We start from the raw sequence: 20,775 nt of genomic DNA on the forward strand, positions 1-20,775 counted from the left end.
GAATAAGAGCAAGGTTATTAGATAATAGTACAGTAGGTTGAGGGACAAGTCAATTGGGAGGTAAGTTTGAATGGAGAAAAACTGGAGGAAGTGAAGTGTTTTAGATATCTGGGAGTGGATTTGGCAGCGGATGGAACCAGGGAAGCGAATGTAAATCATTGTGTGGGAGAAGGGGCGAAAATTCTAGGGGCATTGAAAAATGTTTGGAAGTCTAGAACATTATCTTGGAAAGCAAAAATGGGTATGTTTGAGGGAATAATGGTTCCAACAATGTTGTATGGTTGCAAGGCGTGGGCTATGGATAGAGTTGTGCGCAGGAGGGTGGATGTGCTGGAAATGAGATGTTTGAGGACAATATGTGGTGTGAGGTGGTTTGATCGAGTAAGTAACGTAAGGGTAAGAGGGATGTGTGGAAATAAAAAGAGCGTGGTTGAGAGAGCAGAAGAGGGTGTTTTGAAATGGTTTGGGCGCATGGAGAGAATGAGTGAGGAAAGATTGACCAAGAGGATATATGTGTCGGAGGTGGAGGGAAGGAGGAGAAGTGGAAGACCAAATTGGAGGCGGAAAGGTGGAGGGAAAAAGATTTTGAGTGATCGGGGCCTGGACATGCATGAGGGTGAAAGGCGGGCAAGGAATAGAGTGAATTGGATCGATGTTGTATACCGGGGTCGACATGCTGTCAATGGATTGAATCAGGGCATGTGAAGCGTCTGGGGTAAACCATGGAAAGTTCTGTGGGGACTGGTTGTGGAAAGGGAGCTATGGTTTCGGGCATTATTGCATGACAGCTAGAGACTGAGTGTGAACAAAAGGGGCCTTTGTTGTCTTTTCCTAGCGCTACCTCGCACACATAAGGGAGGGGGGATGATATTCCATGTGTGGCGAGGTGGCGATGGGAATAAATAAAGGCAGACAGTATGAATTTTGTACATGTGTATATATGTATATATCTGTGTGCGTATATATATATGTGTACATTGAGATGTATAGGTATGTATATTTGCGTGTGTGGACGTGTATGTATATGCATGCGTATGGGGGGGGGGCCATTTCTTTCGTGTGTTTCCTTGCGCTACCTCGCAAACGCGGGAGACAGCGACAAAGCAAAATAATAATAATAATAATAGTAATGATAATAATAATAAATATATATATATATATATATATATATATATATATATATATATATATATATATGGATATATGGATTACGTGTTAATTGACAGGCGCGCGAAAGAGAGACTTTTGGATGTTAATGTGCTGAGAGGTGCAACTGGAGGGATGTCTGATCATTATCTTGTGGAGGCTAAGGTGAAGATTTGTATGGGTTTTCAGAAAAGAAGAGTGAATGTTGGGGTGAAGAGGGTGGTGAGAGTAAGTGAGCTTGGGAAGGAGACTTGTGTGAGGAAGTATCAGGAGAGACTGAGTACAGAATGGAAAAAGGTGAGAACAATGGAAGTAAGGGGAGTGGGGGAGGAATGGGATGTATTTAAGGAATCAGTGATGGATTGCGCAAAAGATGCTTGTGGCATGAGAAGAGTGGGAGGTAGGTTGATTAGAAAGGGTAGTGAGTGGTGGGATGAAGAAGTAAGAGTATTAGTGAAAGAGAAGAGAGAGGCATTTGGACGATTTTTGCAGGGAAAAAATGAAATTGAGTGGGAGACGTATAAAAGAAAGAGACAGGAGGTCAAGAGAAAGGTGCAAGAGGTGAAAAAAAAGGGCAAATGAGAGTTGGGGTGAGAGAGTATCATTAAATTTTAGGGAGAATAAAAAGATGTTCTGGAAGGAGGTAAATAAAGTGCGTAAGACAAGGGAGCAAATGGGAACTTCAGTGAAGGGCGCAAATGGGGAGGTGATAACAAGTAGTGGTGATGTGAGAAGGAGATGGAGTGAGTATTTTGAAGGTTTGTTGAATGTGTTTGATGATAGAGTGGCAGATATAGGGTGTTTTGGTCGAGGTGGTGTGCAAAGTGCGAGGGTTAGGTAAAATGAGTTGGTAAACAGAGAAGAGGTAGTAAAAGCTTTGCGGAAGATGAAACCGGCAAGGCAGCAGGTTTGGATGGTATTGCAGTGGAATTTATTAAAAAAGGGGGTGACTGTATTGTTGACTGGTTGGTAAGGTTATTTAATGTATGTATGACTCATGGTGAGGTGCCTGAGGATTGGCGGAATGCGTGCATAGTGCCATTGTACAAAGGCAAAGGGGATAAGAGTGAGTGCTCAAATTACAGAGGTATCAGTTTGTTGAGTATTCCTAGCAAATTATATGGGAGGGTATTGATTGAGAGGGTGAAGGCATATACAGAGCATCAGATTGGGGAAGAGCAGTGTGGTTTCAGAAGTGGTAGAGGATGTGTGGATCAGGTGTTTGCTTTGAAGAATGTATGTGAGAAATACTTAGAAAAGCAAATGGATTTGTATGTAGCATTTATGGATCTGGAGAAGGCATATGATAGAGTTGATAGAGATGCTCTGTGGAAGGTATTAAGAATATATGGTGTGGGAGGCAAGTTGCTAGAAGCAGTGAAAAGTTTTTATCGAGGATGTAAGGCATGTGTACGTGTAGGAAGAGAGGAAAGTGATTGGTTCTCAGTGAATGTAGGCTTGCGGCAGGGGTGTGTGATGTCTCCATGGTTGTTTAATTTGTTTATGGATGGGGTTGTTAGGGAGGTGAATGCAAGAGTTTTGGAAAGAGGGGCAAGTATGAAGTCTGTTGGGGATGAGAGAGCTTGGGAAGTGAGTCAGTTGTTGTTCGCTGATGATACAGCACTGGTGGCTGATTCATGTGAGAAACTGCAGAAGCTGGTGACTGAGTTTGGTAAAGTGTGTGAAAGAAGAAAGTTAAGAGTAAATGTGAATAAGAGCAAGGTTATTAGGTACCGTAGGGTTGAGGGTCAATTCAAGTGGGAGGTGAGTTTGAATGGAGAAATACTGGAGGAAGTGAAGTGTTTTAGATATCTGGGAGTGGATCTGGCAGCGGATGGAACCATGGAAGCGGAAGTGGATCGTAGGGTGGAGAAGGGGGCGAAAATTCTGGGAGCCTTGATGAATGTGTGGAAGTCGAGAACATTATCTCGGAAAGCAAAAATGGGTATGTTTGAAGGAATAGTGGTTCCAACAATGTTGTATGGTTGCGAGGCGTGGACTATGGATAGAGTTGTGCGCAGGAGGATGGATGTGCTGGAAATGAGATGTTTGAGGACAATGTGTGGTGTGAGGTGGTTTGATCGAGTAAGTAGCGCAAGGGTAAGAGAGATGTGTGGAAATAAAAAGAGCGTGGTTGAGAGAGCAGAAGAGGGTGTTTTGAAATGGTTTGGTCAAATGGAGAGAATGAGTGAGGAAAGATTGACCAAGAGGATATATGTGTCGGAGGTGGAGGGAACGAGGAGAAGAGGGAGACCAAATTGGAGGTGGAAAGATGGAGTGAAAAAGATTTTGTGTGATCGGGGCCTGAACTTGCAGGAGGGTGAAAGGAGGGCAAAGAATAGAGTGAATTGGAGCGATGTGGTATACCGGGGTTGACGTGCTGTCAGTGGATTGAATCAAGGCATGTGTATGGGGGTGGGTTGGGCCATTTCTTTCGTCTGTTTCCTTGCGCTACCTCGCAAACGCGGGAGACAGCGACAAAGCAAAAAAAAAAAAAAAAAAAAAAAAATATATATATATATATATATATATATATATATATATACCCTTGGGACAGGGGAGAAAGAACATTTCCCACGCATTCCTCACGAGTTGTAGAAGGCGACTAAAGGGAACGGGAGCGGGGGGCTAGAAACCCTCCCCTCCTTATATTTTAACTTTCTAAAAGGGGAAACAGAAGAAGGAGTCACGCGGGGAGTGCTCATCCTCCTCGAAGGCTCAGACTGGGGTGTCTAAATGTGTTTGGATATAACCAAGATGAGAAAAAAGGAGAGATAGGTAGTATGTTTGAGGAAAGGAACCTGGATGTTTTGGCTCTGAGTGAAACGAAGCTGAAGGGTAAAGGGGAAGAGTGGTTTGGGAATGTCTTGGGAGTAAAGTCAGGGGTTAGTGAGAGGACAAGAGCAACATGAGTGGTGGGAGTATGTGATAGAGTGTAAGAAAGTAAACTCTAGATGATATGGGTAAAATTGAAGGTTGATGGAGAGACATGGTGCATATGCACCTGGGCATGAGAAGAAAGAATATGAGAGGCAAGTGTTTTGGGAGCAGCTGAATTAGTGTGTTAGTGGTTTTCATGCACAAGACTGGGTTATAGTGATGTGTGATTTGAATTGAAAGGTGAGTAATGTGGCAGTTGAGGGAATAATTGGTATACATGGGGTGTTCAGAGTTGTAAATGGAAATGGTAAAGAGCTTGTAGACTTATGTGCTGAAAAAGGACTTGTGATTGGGAATACCTGGTTTAAAAAGAGAGATATACATAGTATACGTAGTAAGTAGGAGAGATGGTCAGAGAGCGCTATTGGATTACTTGTTAATTGATAGGCGCGCGAAAGAGAGACTTTTGGATGTTAGTGTGCTGAGAGGTTCAACTAGAGGGATGTCTGATCATTATCTTGTGGAGGCGAAGGTGAAGATTTATAGAGGTTTTCAGAAAAGAAGAGAGAATGTTGGAGTGAAGAGAGTGGTGAGAGTAAGTGAGCTTGGGAAGGAGTCTTGTGTAAGGAAGTACCAGGAGAGACTGAATACAGAATGGAAAAAGGTGAGAACAAAGGAGGTAAGGGGAGTGGGGGAGGAATGGGATGTATTTAGGGAAGCAGTGATGGCTTGCGCAAAACATGCTTGTGGCATGAGGAGGGTGGGAGGTGGGCAGATTAGGAAGGGTAGTGAGTGGTAGGATGAATAAGTAAGATTATTAGTGAAAGAGAAGAGAGAGGCATTTCGACGATTTTTGCAGGGAAAAAATGCAAATGAGTCGGAGATGTATAAAAGAAAGAGGCAGGGGGTCAAGAGAAAGGTGTAAGAGGTGAAAAAGAGGGCAAATGAGAGTTGGGGGGAGAGAGTATCATTAAATTTTAGGGAGAATAAAAAGATGTTTTGGAAGGAGGTAAATAAAGTGCGTAAGACAAGGGAACAAATGGGAACTTCAGTGAAGGGGGCTAATGGGGAGGTGATAACAAGTAGTGGTGATGTGAGAAGGAGATGGAGTGAGTATTTTGAAGGTTTGTTGAATGTGTTTGATGATAGAGTGGCAGATATAGGATGTTTTGGTCGAGGTGGTGTGCAAAGTGAGAGGGTTAGGGAAAATGATTTGGTAAACAGAGAAGAGATAGTAAAAGCTTTGCGGAAGATGAAAGCCTGCAAGGCTTCGGGTTTGGATGGTATTGCAGTGGAATTTATTAAAAAAGGGGGTGACTGTATTGTTGACTGGTTGGTAAGGCTATTTAATGTATGTATGATTCATGTTGAGGTGCCTGAGGATTGGCGGAATGCTTGCATAGTGCCATTGTACAAAGGCAAAGGGGATAAGAGTGAGTGCTCAAATTACAGAGGTATAAGTTTGTTGAGTATTCCTGGTAAATTATATGGGAGTGTATTGATTGAGAGGGTGAAGGCATGTACAGAGTATCAGATTGGGGAAGAGCAGTGTGGTTTCAGAAGTGGTAGAGGATGTGTGGATCAGGTGTTTGCTTTGAAGAATGTATGTGAGAAATACTTAGAGAAGCAAATGGATTTGTATGTAGCATTTATGGATCTGGAGAAGGCATATGATAGAGTTGATAGAGATGCTCTGTGGAAGGTATTAAGGATATATTGTGTGGGAGGCAAGTTGTTAGAAGCAGTGAAAAGTTTTTATCGAGGATGTGAGGCATGCGTACGTGTAGGAAGAGAGGAAAGTGATTGGTTCTCAGTGAATGTAGGTTTGCGGCAGGGGTGTGTGATGTCTCCAAGGTTGTTTAATTTGTTTATGGATGGGGTTGTAAGGGAGGTGAATGCAAGAGTTTTGGAAAGAGGGACAAGTATGCAGTCTGTTGGGGATGAGAGAGCTTGGGAAGTGAGTCAGTTGTTGTACGCTGATGATACACCGCTGGTGGCTGATTTATGTGAGAAACTGCAGAAGCTGGTGGCTGAGTTTGGTACAGTGTGTGAAAGAGGAAAGTGGAGAGTAAATGTGAATAAGATTAAGGTTATTAGGTACAGTAGGGTTGAGGGTCAAGTCAATTGGGAGGTAAGTTTGAATGGAGAAAAACTGGAGGAAGTGAAGTGTTTTAGATATCTGGGAGTGGATTTGGCAGCGGATGGAACCATGGAAGCGGAAGTGGATCATAGGGTGGGGGAGGGGGCGAAAATTCTGGGAGCCTTGAAGAATGTGTGGAAGTCGAGAACATTACCTCGGAAAGCAAAAAAGGGTATGTTTAAAGGAATAGTGGTTCCAACAATGTTGTATGGCTGCGAGGCGTGGGCTATGGATAGAGTTGTGCGTAGGAGGGTGGATGTGCTGGAAATGAGATGTTTGAGGACAATATATGGTGTGAGGTGGTTTGATCGCCTGAGTAACAATAGGGTAAGAGAGATGTTTGGTAATAAAAAGAATGTGGCTGAGAGACAAGAAGAGGTCGTTTTGAAATGGTTGATCACATGGAGAGAATGAGTGAGGAAAGATTGACCAAGAGGATATATGTGTCAAAGGTGGAGTTAACGAGGAGAAGTGGGAGACCAAATTGGAGGTGAAAGATGGAGTGAAAAAGATTTTGAGTGATCGGGGCCTGAACATGTAGGAGGGTGAAAGGCGTGCAAGGATTAGAGTGAATTGGAACGATGTGGTATACCGGGATCGACGCGCTGTCAATGGATTGAACCAGGGCATGTGAAGCGTCTGGGGTAAACCATGGAAAGTTCTGTGGGTCCTGAATGTGTAAAGGGAGCTGTGGTTTCGGTGCATTATTACATGACAGCTAGATTCTGAGTGTGAACGAATGGAGCCTTTGTTGTCGTTATCTAGCGCTACCTAGCACACATGAGTGGGGAGGGGGTTGTTATTCCATGTGTGGTGGGGTGGCGATGGGAATGAATAAAGGCAGACAGTATGAATTATGTACATGTGTATATATGTATATGTCTGTGTGTGTATATATATGTATACATTGAGATGTATAGGTATGTATATTTGCTTGTGTAGACGTGTATGTATATACATGTGTATGTGGGTGGGTTGGGCCATATATATATATATATATATATATATATATATATATATATATATATATATATATATATATGATTATATTTATCATACTTAGTAGCTGTATCCCGCGTTAACGAGGTAGCGAAAGGGAACAGACGAAGAATTAGCCCCCCCCACATACGCACACATGTATATACATAATCGCCCACACATGTCCATATTCATATTTGATACCCTCATCCTCTCCCATTGCCACCCCACCATACATGAAATGCCTTCCCCCTTAATACGCGCGCGCACGAGGTAGCTCTAGAAAAAGAAAGCAAAGACCACATTCGTTCATATTCACTCTTTAGCTGTCATGTATAATGCACCGAAACCACAGCTCCCTTTCTACATCCAGACCCCAGAAAACAGTCCATGGGTTACCCCAGACGCTTCACATTTCCTGGTTCAATCCACCGACAGCACGTCGATCCCGGTATACCACATCGTTCCAATTCACTTTATCCTTGCACCCCTTTCACCCTCCTGTATGTTCAGGCCCCGATCGCTCAAAATCTTTTTCACTCCATCTTTCCACCTCCAATTTGGTCTCCCACTTCTCATCGTTCCCTCTAACTCTTACACATATATCCTCTTTGTCAATCTTTCCTAATTCTTTCTCTCCATGTGACCAAACCATTTCAAAACACCCTCTTCTGCTCTCTCAACCAGCTCTCTTTTTATTACCACACATCTCTCATACCCTTTCATTACTTACTCGATCAAACCACATCACACCACATATTGTCCTCAAACATCTCATTTCCAACACATCCACCCTCCTCCTCACAACCCTATTTATAGCCCACGAGTCGCAACCTTATAACATTGTTGGCACCACTATTCCTTCAAACATACCCATTTTTGCTTTGCAGACAATGTTCTCGCCTTCCACACATTTTTAACGCTCCCAGAACTTTCGCCCCCTCCCCCACCCTGTGACTCAATTCCGCTTCCATGGTTTCCTCCGCTGCCAAATCCGCTCCCAGATATTTAAAACACTTTACTTCCTCAAGTTAAACTTACCTCCCAATTGACTTGTCCCTCAATCCTATTGTATCTAATAACCTTACTCTTATTCACATATACTCTCAGCTTTCTTCTTTCACACACTTTACCAAACTCAGTCACCAGCTTCTGCAATTTTTCACCCGAATCAGCCACCACTTCCCAAGCCCTCTCATCCGCAACAGACTTCATACTTGCCCCTCTCTCCAAAAGTCTTGCATTCACCTCCCTAATAACCCCATCCAGAAACAAATCAAACAACCATGGAGACAAACACAGAGAACATCATCTACATACCTAAACCAAATTGCATTAGAAGGTAAGATATCCTTTAGTAATTTTGTTTCAAAAAATTCCATATAAATATTACTTAGTACTGGTGAAAGAGGGTTACCAAATGCCATACCAAATTTATGAGCATAGTAATCTCCACTGAATTGAAAATTTACAAATATTTCTCACCTTACTTAACAAATTAGTACCTTCCATCAAATCTACTGTAGAAAATGAAAAAAAAATGGTATATTACCATTTTGAGATCGCATGATCCATAGGCAACGAAACAAGCTTAAGTTTAGCATATACAGAAAACCTACCAATGTACGCTCATATATCCATTATTACTCGTCTCAACATGACAGAATTAAATTATCATAAATTCAATCTATGCTCATTAGGGCATTACATATCTGCAGTCCAGAGAATATGATGATGAGTTTGAGAAGATATATTCTATTGGATCAAAGTTAAAGTACCCTAGATCTTTCATTGATAAATCCCTCAAGTTAGCAAAGAATAATTTTATAGAGTTGAGCCCAAACCTCCCATTGACACCAAGAATCTTTTAGTTCTCCCTTTTAATAATAATTTTACTTTACTTCCCATGCTGCTTAAATCCTTTAATGCCTTCAGCAACAATGATACTATAAAGAATATCTTAATCAAGAATTCACCAGATAATTCTCCTGGGTCCATCTATAAAGTGCCGTGTCGAAATTAGGATAAGTTTTAAGTTGGGCAGACTGGTAAGGATCTTTCTGTTAGACTTAAGAAACATAAATACAGTATAAGAACGGGACAAGAATTAAATGCCTTCTTTAATCACGTTAAAAATTATGATCGTTGTATTGACTGCAGTAATGCCATCTCAGTTATCAAATCTAACTCTATTACCACGAGAAATATCATTGAATCTTCTATCATTAAATACACAAAGAATTATACACTTAATATCAGTGATGGTCTATACAAATTGGATAACTTTATTGCTGATAAAATTTGTAAACAATTCACATGTGATTGTCCAAAACATACAACGAGCTTTCATAACCTTACCATCTTACAAATGTTATCAACAATAAAGTTATCTAATTTGTATAAACCATCACTAATATTAAGATTTTAATTCTTTGTGTATTTGATGATAGAAGATTCAATGATATTTCTCTTGGTAACAGAGTTAGAGTTAATAACTGAGATGGTATTACTCCAGTCAGTACAATGTTCATAGTTTTTAACGTGATTAAACAAGACATTTGATTCTTGTCCCGTTCTTATACTATATATATGTTGCTTGAGTCTAACAGAAAGATCCTTACCAGTCTGACCAACATAAAATTTATCGCAATTACCACAAGGCACTTTATACATGCATCCAAGAGAATTTTCTGGCGTGGGAGGTGGGTTGATTAGAAAAGGTAGTGAGTGGTGGGATGAAGAAGTAAGATTATTAGTGAAAGAGAAAAGAGAGGCATTTGGACGGTTTTTGCAGGGAAAAAATGCAAATGAGTGGGAGATGTATAAAAGAAAGAGGCGGGAGGTCAAGAGAAACGTGCAAGAGGTGAAAAAGCGGGCAAATGAGAGTTGGGGGGAGAGAGTATCATTGAATTTCAGGGAGAATAAAAAGATGTTATGGAAGGAGGTAAATAAAGTGCGTAAGACAAGGGAGCAAATGGGAACTTCAGTGAAGGGGGCTAATGGGGAGGTGACAACAAATAGTGGTGATGTGAGAAGGAGATGGAGTGAGTATTTTGAAGGTTTGTTGAATGTGTTTGATGATACAGTGGCAGATATAGGGTGTTTTGGTCGAGGTTGTGTGCAAATTGAGAGGGTTAAAGAAAATGATTTGGTAAATAGAGAAGAGGTAGTAAAAGCTTTACGGAAGATGAAAGCCGGCAAGGCAGCAGGTTTGGATGGTATTGCAGAGGAATTTATTAAAAAAGGGGGTGACTGTATTGTTGACTGGTTGGTAAGGTTATTTAATGTATGTATGATTCATGGTAAGGTGCCTGAGGATTGGCGGAATGCTTGCATAGTGCCATTGTACAAAGGCAAAGGGGATAAGAGCGAGTGCTCAAATTACAGAGGTATAAGTTTGTTGAGTATTCCTGGGAAATTATATGGGAGGGTATTGATTGAGAGGGTGAAGGCATGTACAGAGCATCAGATTGGGGAAGAGCAGTGTGGTTTCAGAAGTGGTAGAGGATGTGTGGATCAGGTGTTTGCTTTGAAGAATGTATGTGAGAAATACTTAGAAAAACAAATGGATTTGTATGTAGCATTTATGGATCTGGAGAAGGCATATGATAGAGTTGATAGAGATGCTCTGTGGAAGGTACTAGGAATATATGGTGTGGGAGGCAAGTTGTTAGAAGCAGTGACAAGTTTTTATCGAGGATGTAAGGCCTGTGTACGTGTAGGAAGAGAGGAAAGTGATTGGTTCTCAGTGAATGTAGGTTTGCGGCGGGGCTGTGTGATGTCTCCATGGTTGTTTAATTTGTTTATGGATGGGGTTGTTAGGGAGGTGAATGCAAGTGTTTTGGAAAGAGGGGCAAGTATGCAGTCTGTTGTGGATGAGAGAGCTTGGGAAGTGAGTCAGTTGTTGTACGCTGATGATACAGCGTTGTTGGCTGATTCATGTAAGAAACTACGGAAGCAGATGGCTGAGTTTGGTAAAGTGTGTGAAAGAAGAAAGTTAAGAGTAAATGTGAATAAGATTAAGGTTATTAGGTACAGTAGGGTTGAGGGTCAAGTCAATTGGGAGGTAAGTTTGAATGGAGAAAAACTGGAGGAAGTAAAGTGTTTTAGATATCTGGTAGTGGATCTGGCAGCGGATGGAACCATGGAAGTGGAAGTGGATCATAGGGCGGGAGAGGGGGCGAAAATTCTGGGAGCCTTGAAGAATGTTTGGAAGTCGAGAACATTATCTCGGAAAGCAAACATGGGTATGTTTGAAGGAATAGTAGTTCCAACAATGTTGTATGGTTGCGAGGCGTGGGCTATGGATAGAGTTGAGCGCAGGAGGGTGGATGTGCTGGAAATGAGATGTTTGAGGACAATATGTGGTGTGAGGTGGTTTGATCGAGTAAGTAATGTAAGGGTAAGAGAGATGTGTGGAAATAAAAAGAGTGTGGTTGAGAGAGCAGAAGAGGGTGTTTTGAAATGGTTTGGTCACATAGAGAGAATGAGTGAGGAAAGATTGACCAAGAGGATATATGTGTCAGAGGTGGAGGGAACGAGGAGAAGTGGGAGACCAAATTGGAGGTGGAAAGATGGAGTGAAAAAGATTTTGAGTGATCGGGGCCTGAACATGCAGGAGGGTGAAAGGCGTGCAAGGAATAGAGTGAATTGGAACGATGTGGTATACCGGGGTCGACGTGCTGTCAATAGATTGAACCAGGGCATGTAAAGCGTCTTGGGTAAACCATGGAAAGTTGTGTGGGGCCTGGATGTGGAAAGGGAGCTGTGGTTTCGGTGCATTATTACATGACAGCTAGAGACTGAGTGTGAACGAATGGGGCCTTTGGTGTCTTTTCTTTGCGCTACCTCGCACACTTGAGGGGGGAGGGGGTTGTTATTCCATGTGTGGCGAGGTGTCGATGGGAACAAATAAAGGCAGACAGTATGAATTATGTACATGTGTATATATGTATATGTCTGTGTGTGTATATATACGTGTACATTGAGATGTATAGGTATGTATATTTGCGTGTGTGGACGTGTATGTATATACATGTGTATGTGGGCGGGTTAGGCCATTCTTTCGTCTGTTTCCTTGCGCTACCTCGCTAACGCGGGAGACAGCGACAAAGCAAAATAAATAAATAAATAAATATATTCTCATTCTTATCAAACATGATCTCCGTTTCCCGCGTCAGTGAGGTAGCGCCAGCAAACAGACGAAGAACGGCCCACACACACACACACACACACACACACATATATATATATATATATATATATATATATATATATATATATATATATATATATATATGATTATATTTCATCATACTAAGTAGCTGTATCCCGCGTTAACGAGGTAGCGAATGGAAACAGACGAAAGATTCGCCCAACCCCCCCACATACGCACACATGTATATACATAATCGCCCACACATGTCCATATTCATATTTGATACCTTCATCCACTGAGACTGCCACCCCACCATACATGAAATGCCATCCCCCTTCCTACGCGCGCACGAGGTAGCGCTAGAAAAACAAAACAAAGACCACATTCGTTCACACTCACTCTCTAGCTGTCATGTATAATGCACCGAAACCACAGCTCCCTTTCTACACCCAGACCCCACAAAACAGTCCATGGGTTACCCCAGACGCTTCACATTTCCTGGTTCAATCCACCGACAGCACGTCGATCCCGGTATACCATATCGTTCCAATTCACTTTATCCTTGCACGCATTTCACCCTCCTGTATGTTCAGGCCCTGATCGCTCAAAATCTTTTTCACTCCATCCTTCCACCTCCAATTTGGTCTCCCACTTCTTCTCGTTCCCTCTAACTCTAACACATATATCCTCTTTGTCAATCTCTCCTAATTCATTCTCTCCATGTGACCAAACCATTTCAAAACACCCTCTTCTCTCTCTCAACCACTCTCTTTTTATTACCACACATCTCTCATACCCTTTCATTACTTACTCGATCAGACCACCACATCCACCCTCCTCCTCACAACCCTATTTATAGCCCACGAGTCGCAACCGTATAACATTGTTGGAACCACTATTCCTTCAAACATTTTTGCCTTCCACACATCTTTTAACGCTCCCAGAACTTTCGCCCCCCCCCCCCCCCACTCTGTGACTCAATTCCGCTTCCATGGTTCCCTCCGCTGCCAAATCCGCTCCCAGATATTTAAAACACTTTACTTCCTCAAGTTGAACTTACCTCCCAATTGGCTTGTTCCTCAACCCTATTATACTTAATAACCTTACTCTTATTCACATATACTCTCAGCTTTCTTCTTTCACACACTTTAGCAAACTCAGTCACCAGCTTCTGCAATTTTTCACCCGAATCAGCCACCAGCGGTGTATCATCAGCCAACAACAACTGACTTACTTCCTAAGCCCTCTCATCCGCAACAGACTTCATACTTGCCCCTCTCTCCAAAAGTCTTGCATTCACCTCCCTAATAACCCCATCCAGAAACAAATCAAACAACCATGGAGACAAACACAGAGAATATCATCTACATACCTAAACCAAATTTCATTAGAAGGTAAGATATCCTTTAGTAATTTTGTTAAAAAAAATTCCATATAAAGATTACTTAGTACTGGTGAAAGAGTAAGGCAGTAATGCCATACCAAATTTATGAGCATAGTAATCTCCACTGAATTGAAAATTTACAAATATTTCTCACCTTACTTAACAATTTAGTACCTTCCATCAAATCTACTGTAGAAAATGAAAAAAAAATGGTATATTACTATTTTGAGATCGCATGATCCATAGGCAAGGAAAGAAGCTTAAGTTTAGCATATACAGAAAACCTACCAATGTATGCTCATATATCTATCATTACTCATCTCAACAAGACAGAATTAAATTATCATAAATTCAATCTATGTTCATTAGGGCATTACGTATCTGCAGTCCAGAGAATATGATGATGAGTTTGAGAAGATATATTCTATTGGATCTAAGTGAAAGTACCCTAGATCTTTCATTGATAAATCCCTCAAGTTAGCAAAGAATAATTTTAGAGAGTTGAGCCCAAACCTCCCATTGACACCAAGAATCTTTTAGTTCTCCCTTTTAATAATAATTTTACTTTACTTCCCATGCTGCTTAAATCCTTTAATGCCTTCAGCAACAATGATACTATAAAGAATATCTTAATCAAGAATTCACCAGATAATTCTCCTGGGTCCATCTATAAAGTGCCGTGTAGAAATTAGGATAAGTTTTAAGTTGGACAGACTGGTAAGGTTCTTTGTTAGACTCAAGAAACATAAATATAGTATAAGAACGGGACAAGAATTAAATGCCTTGTTTAATCACGTTAAAAACTATGATCATTGTACTGACTGGAGTAATGCCATCTCAGTTATCAAATCTAACACTATTACCACGAGAAATATCATTGAATCTTCTATCATTAAGAACACAAAGGATTATACGCTTAATATCAGTGTTGGTCTATACAAATTGGATAACTTTATTGCTGATAAGATTTGTACACAATTCACATGTGATTGTCCAAAACATACAACGAGCGTTCATAAATCTACCATTTTACAAATGTTATCAACAATAAAGTTATCTAATTTGTATAAACCATCACTAATATTAAGATTATAATTCTTTGTGTATTTGATGATAGAAGATTCAATGATGGAAGGTACCAAATTGTTAAAATTGTTAAAACACAAAGAACATTATCTACATACCTAAACCAAATTGCATTAGAAGGTAAGATATCCTTTAGTAATTTTGTTTCAAAAAATTCCATATAAAGAGTACTTAGTACAGGTGAAAGAGCGTTACCCATTGCCATACCAAATTTTTGAGCATGATAATCTCCATTGAATTGAAATACACAGTCTTTTATACACAATTTTATCAGTTCAATGAAAATAGACTTTTAAACAGATAAATGAATATCATCCAAGACATCAAATAAATATTCTGAAAGGTCATCAACTGGAACTTTAGTGAAAAGCGAGGAAACATCAAAGTTAACTAGCTTAAAATCAAAATTATCATTGATATTGTTTGTCTTGTTGACTAAATCTACATTGTTTATGATACTAAAATTTGATACCTTACCCACTAAAGGGCTTAATAAAGAAACTAACCATTTTGACAATTTACAGGTGATGGAGCCTACTGAACTCACTATAGGTCTTGCTGGAAAATTCTGTTTATGTGTTTTGATAAGTCCATACGTATATGGCAGTGAAGGGGACAAAGATGACACAATTTTGATAAGAGAACTATTACCTTTCCAGAACAACTTCATGTCTTTACTGAAATGAGAATTAACTGCTTCTAAGGGATTGTTACTAAGTTTAGAATATGTTGTCATCATTTAGATCACTCATTTTAGATAAATAGTTACTTTTGTCTAAAATCACAAGAGTGTTAGCCTTATCTGCTTTAGTAATATGTATATCCTTGTCTTTTTTTAAGGTGTTAATAGCTCTTATAAATCTTTTAGGGCAATTAGGTTCCACTGGTTTTGACAAACTGGCATACCCTAAACCCTTTCAGATATCAATTTCATTATCACTTAAATTACTGTATTTCTCCAAATTACAAAAAGACTTTGTGGCATCAACACAGCTGGCTTCCCTGTTAGAGCACACAAAGCTTAAACCATAGCTTATTGCACACAAGGAATCCTTATCTAGTTGTTTATTAGACAGGTTTACCACAAAAGATGGGTTTGGTGTTCTTGGTCCAGTCGCTGTTTTTGATAAGCTGGTCAAACTTACAATTTAGTGACATTTGTAGCCTATTGCGTTCTTTCCTTAATTTATCATAGCAAGAGTCCAACATCCGGTTCTTCCAGTGTGTCGGTATTGCCATTTGAAAGGCACCTTTTAGAATATTTATTTGATGTCTTGGATGATATTCATTTATCTGTTTCAAAGTCTGTTTTCAGTGAACTGATGACATTGTGTATAAAAACTGTGTATTTCAATTCAATGGAGATTATTATGATCAAAAATTTGTTATGGCAATGCGTAACCCTCTTTCACCTGTACTAAGTAATCTTTATATGGAATTTTTGAAACAAAATTACTAAAGGATATCTTACCTTCTAATGCAATTTGGTTAGGTATGTAGATGATGTTCTTTGCGTTTGGCCAACAAATGAAAATTTACAGATATTTCTCCCCTTACTTAACAATTAAGTACCTTCTATCAAATTTACTGTAGAAAATGAAAATAATGGTATGTTACCATTTTTAGATTGCATGATCCATAGGCAAGGAAACAAGTTTAAGTTTAGCATATACAGAAAACTCACCAATGTATGCTCATATATCCATTATTACTCATCTCAACATGACAGAATTAAATTATCATGATTGCAATCTATGCTCATTAGGGCATTACGTATTTGCAGTCAAGAGTTTATTGATGATGAGTTTGAGAAGATATATTCTATTGGATCTAAGTTAAAGTACCCTAGATCTTTCATTGATAAATCCCCTAAGTTAGCAAAGAAATCATTTTATAGAGTTGAGCCCAAACCTCCCATTGACACCAAGAATCTTTTAGTTCTCCCTTTTGATAATAATTTCACTTTACTTCCTATGTTGCTTAAATCCTTTAATGTAAATGTTGCCTTTAGCAACAATAATACTATAAAGAATATCTTAATCAGGAATTCACCAGAAAATTCTCTTGGATACATCTATAAAGTGCCTTGTGGAAAATGTGATAAATTTTATGTTGATCAGACTGGTAAGGATCTTTCTGTTAGACTTAAGCAACATAAATATAGTATAAGGACGGGACAAGAATCAAATGCCTTGTTTAATCACGTTAAAAACAATGATCATTGTATTGACTAGATAAGAATATGTTGATAACGCGCAAAATTGTGATCCTTTCCAATATATATATATATATATATATATATATATATATATATATATATATATATATATATATATATATATGCTCATTCACGTACATATACATACACATGCATATATCAACATATACGCACATACATACACATAGACATCTACATATATACACATGTACATATTCATGCTTCCTTGCCTTCATCCATTCTTGGCGGCACCCCTCCCCACAGGAAACAGCATCGTTACCCTCTGCTTCAGCGAGGCAGCGCCAGGAAACAGACAAAATAGGCCACATTCGTCACATTCAGTCTCTAGCTATTATGTGTATTGCACCGAAACCACAGCTCCCTATACATATCCAGGCCCCACACACCTTTTCATGGTTTACCCCAGACGTTTCACATGCCCTGGTTCAGTCCACTGACAGCACGTCGACTCTATTCCTTGCACGCCTCTTATCCCCCACCCCCCGTATGTTCAGGTTCCCGATCGCTTATCTTTTTCATTCCATCCTTCCACTCCCAATTCGGTCTCTGGGAAGCAATCACTTTCCTCATCTCCTACACGTACACATGCCTTACATCCTAGATAAAAACATTCCACTGATTCTAGGAGCTTACCTCTCACACCATTTACTCTTACGACCTTACACAAAGCATCTCTATCAACTCTATCATATGCCTTTTCCAGATCCATAAATGCCACATACAAATCCAACTGTTTTTCTAAGTATTTCTCACACACATTCTTCAAAGCAAACACCTGAAACCACACTGCTCTTCCCCAATCTGATGCTCTGTACATACTTTCACCCTCTCAATCAATACCCTCCCATCCAATTTCTCAGGAACACTCAACAAACGTATGTCTCTGTAATCTAAATACACCTTTATCCTCTTTGCCTCTGTACAATGGCACTATGCATGCATTACGCCAATCCTCAGGCACTTCATGATCCATACATACATTGAATATCCTTACCAACCAATCAACAGTCAACCCCGTTCTTAATCAGTTCAACTGCATCACTATCCAAACCCACCGCTATGCCGGATTTCATCTTCCTCAAAGCTTTCACAAACTTTTTCCTCTTAACCAAACCATTCTCCCTAATCCTCTCACTTCGCACACCATCCTGACGAAAACACCCTAGATCTGCCACTCTATCATCAAACTCATCTAACAAACCTTCAGAATACTCGCTCCATCTCTTTAATATGGACCTTTTTCCAACGTAGAAAAAAAGGAAATATATAAATATATGTTACTTACCTTCCGCCGGCCGGCAGGTGTAGGACAGTGCAAAAGCCATCATTCGTCGGGACGCCATGAAATCACTACAAATTCTCCAGTTTCAATATGTTTTTGATATGTTACTCAGTTTGATTTGTTTGTCAAACAGAACACTTCCACAATAATCTTATAACAACATTGACTATGCAACTAATGGTTGATATACGGAAAAGCGAATCAGTGATATGTTGACAATAATCTAAGTTTTCCCATTTCATTCTTATATAACTCACAGACTGAACCAAACTCTTGCCTCAAGCAGCGTCTGGGCATGACTGACTGACAACGGTCACCTTAACCAGAGGGTTGGGCGGAGCCACATAATGCTACATCATTACACGAAGTTTGACAATCGCGTCACTAGTTTTCCCGAGTTATGATTACGAGTAATAATTTTTTCTCTTTCAGTTACAAAGTTAACTTTAAGAAATATCAATAAATGATAATGAATTTATTGATAAGAATGCATCAGCTGGCTGATGGATTTTGAATAAGCATATACATAGGCCAATCAAGGATGTAAACAAGCAAACTAGTGGTTTGGTTGGGAACACACCTGCTGTGGGCCAGCTCGGCTTACTGCCTACACTCGTTAAAAGCAAAATATTTGTTGGTAAATCTTTTTGAAGTCTTCGACGAAGCTTTTATAAGTAATCTATGATTTAAATAACGTATATCATGATGAGTGACGTAAGACTTAGATAACGTACACCATGTTGAGTGACGTAAGACTTAGGGAGCCGAGTGTTTCGCACAGATTTGTAAACACTGCCATATAGAGCTCGAAACAGAGTTTTATAAATGAGGATATGGTAGACTTGTCTCTATGATTGCATAAATCACATTCATATAATGAATGTGTATCATTTTAGTTGGACTGTGCTCTTCGGAAATTTTTCTGGGACCTTTTATAACTGAAATAAAAGTTTTGACCGGAACGGGATGAAAGCAGTCATGATAATTGAAATGAAAATTTGTTGTTATGAGCTTCACAGTACTTAAGTTTCCCCTTTGTATTCCTCTTACCATTTTACGTTAAAGAGTCGTCCTGGGCTATCCCATTCTGTTCAGGCTTTTACCTGAACTCTTCAGCCCATATCAGATACAGTATTTGTAAAACACTCGTTTACTTATTCATTGGCAATTTTTAGGGTACAGCTGCTTTCTAGTATTATGTAGTGTAAAACCATTCTCTTTTTTAGTTATATTGTTTTTAATTGGAGAAATGTTCATGAGGATATAGAAATATATTGTCAAAATACGACTGAGGCTGGAAAATTCAAAGTACAAGTTATAATAGTTACCTATGAATATCTATTTTCTATCATAATCAATAGAGAAAAACTGTTTACAGGGCTAGCTAAAGAAATTTGATATACATGTTAGAGTCGCTAATCTCTTATAAACAGAAGCCTGAATTAAAACTATAGTATTCTAGATAAATGAAGAACGACACTGATAATTACCACATACATCTGACAAGAAACAGCTATAAGAAAACGCGGAAATTTGATAATACACTTTATGATTTTTTTTTTTTTTAAATCTGGGCCGGTTAACAAACTTATGTATCTCTTAATCATACTAGTTTCACTGCCACCTCAGTGGTCTATATGAATAGTGAGAATGTATATGGTCTTAGAATTATTCTTAACATCTGAAGACTGTTTTAAAAGTTTTTTGGTTGTTTTATGTTACTTGTGACGGTCTCGATGAACCTGGAGAAAAAGAACCCCTTCCGGTAAGTATACATCCCGCCACATCCCCAGTACAGTACAGCTGATGTATGAATGTAAAACTTACGTGTATAGACTCGGGTCAGGATAAGTAAAAATGAGATCGGCAGAGATGGATGATTTGCTCAGCGTGTCGAAACAGAGATAGATGGAACGATGATTGAAGATGTCAGGAAATGATACTGGCTGAATCAGTCATTAGCAAAATGAATGGTTGATATAAGCTTTTGGGATGAAATGGTCACATCGATCGTATGACAGATGAGCAGTTGGTGAAGAGGATACATGTTATTGTACTAGAGGGCACAAGGAGAGATAGATCGCGAAGAGATGGATAGATGTGATGAGAGAATTTATTAGGATTAGGAATGGTTAAGGTGAAGACGATAAGGAAATGACTGAGGGATCGGATGCAATGGAAACATTATTTGCATGATGGTGGTGTGAGTCAACTTGATGTATGAACTGGGAAAGTGAAAAGCTCATCATAAGTGAGCAAGTCCAGGTGTTACTTTAACAGTCTGTGTGTGTGTGTGTGTGTGTGTGTGTGTGTGTGTGTGTGTGTGTGTGTGTGTGTGTGTGTGTGTGTGTGTTTGATGCTCCGGATGATATATGGACCTGATACATCTCAGGAAACTGGCAATGGGGCAATGATAACAGAATACAGTAGAAATGCATCACAGCATTCAGTTGAATGAAAGGTTTATTTACCGCATTTCTTT

At 39.6% G+C, this 20,775-nt stretch overlaps 1 protein-coding gene across 1 annotated transcript in view; it reads right to left on the reverse strand.

The window, feature by feature from the left end:
* Positions 1-18,581, reverse strand: part of LOC139754419 (uncharacterized) — a 461,762-nt gene extending 443,181 nt beyond the window's left edge. Inside the window, exon 1 of the mRNA XM_071671697.1 lies at positions 18,297-18,581. The gene's annotated coding sequence lies outside the window, so the exon portion shown is untranslated. The remainder of the gene's footprint in view (positions 1-18,296) is intronic.
* Between the last annotated feature and the right edge of the window lie 2,194 nt (positions 18,582-20,775).

Source organism: Panulirus ornatus, chromosome 17 (genome assembly GCF_036320965.1).
Source record: "Panulirus ornatus isolate Po-2019 chromosome 17, ASM3632096v1, whole genome shotgun sequence".
In the NCBI taxonomy this organism is placed as follows: Eukaryota; Metazoa; Arthropoda; class Malacostraca; order Decapoda; family Palinuridae; genus Panulirus; species Panulirus ornatus.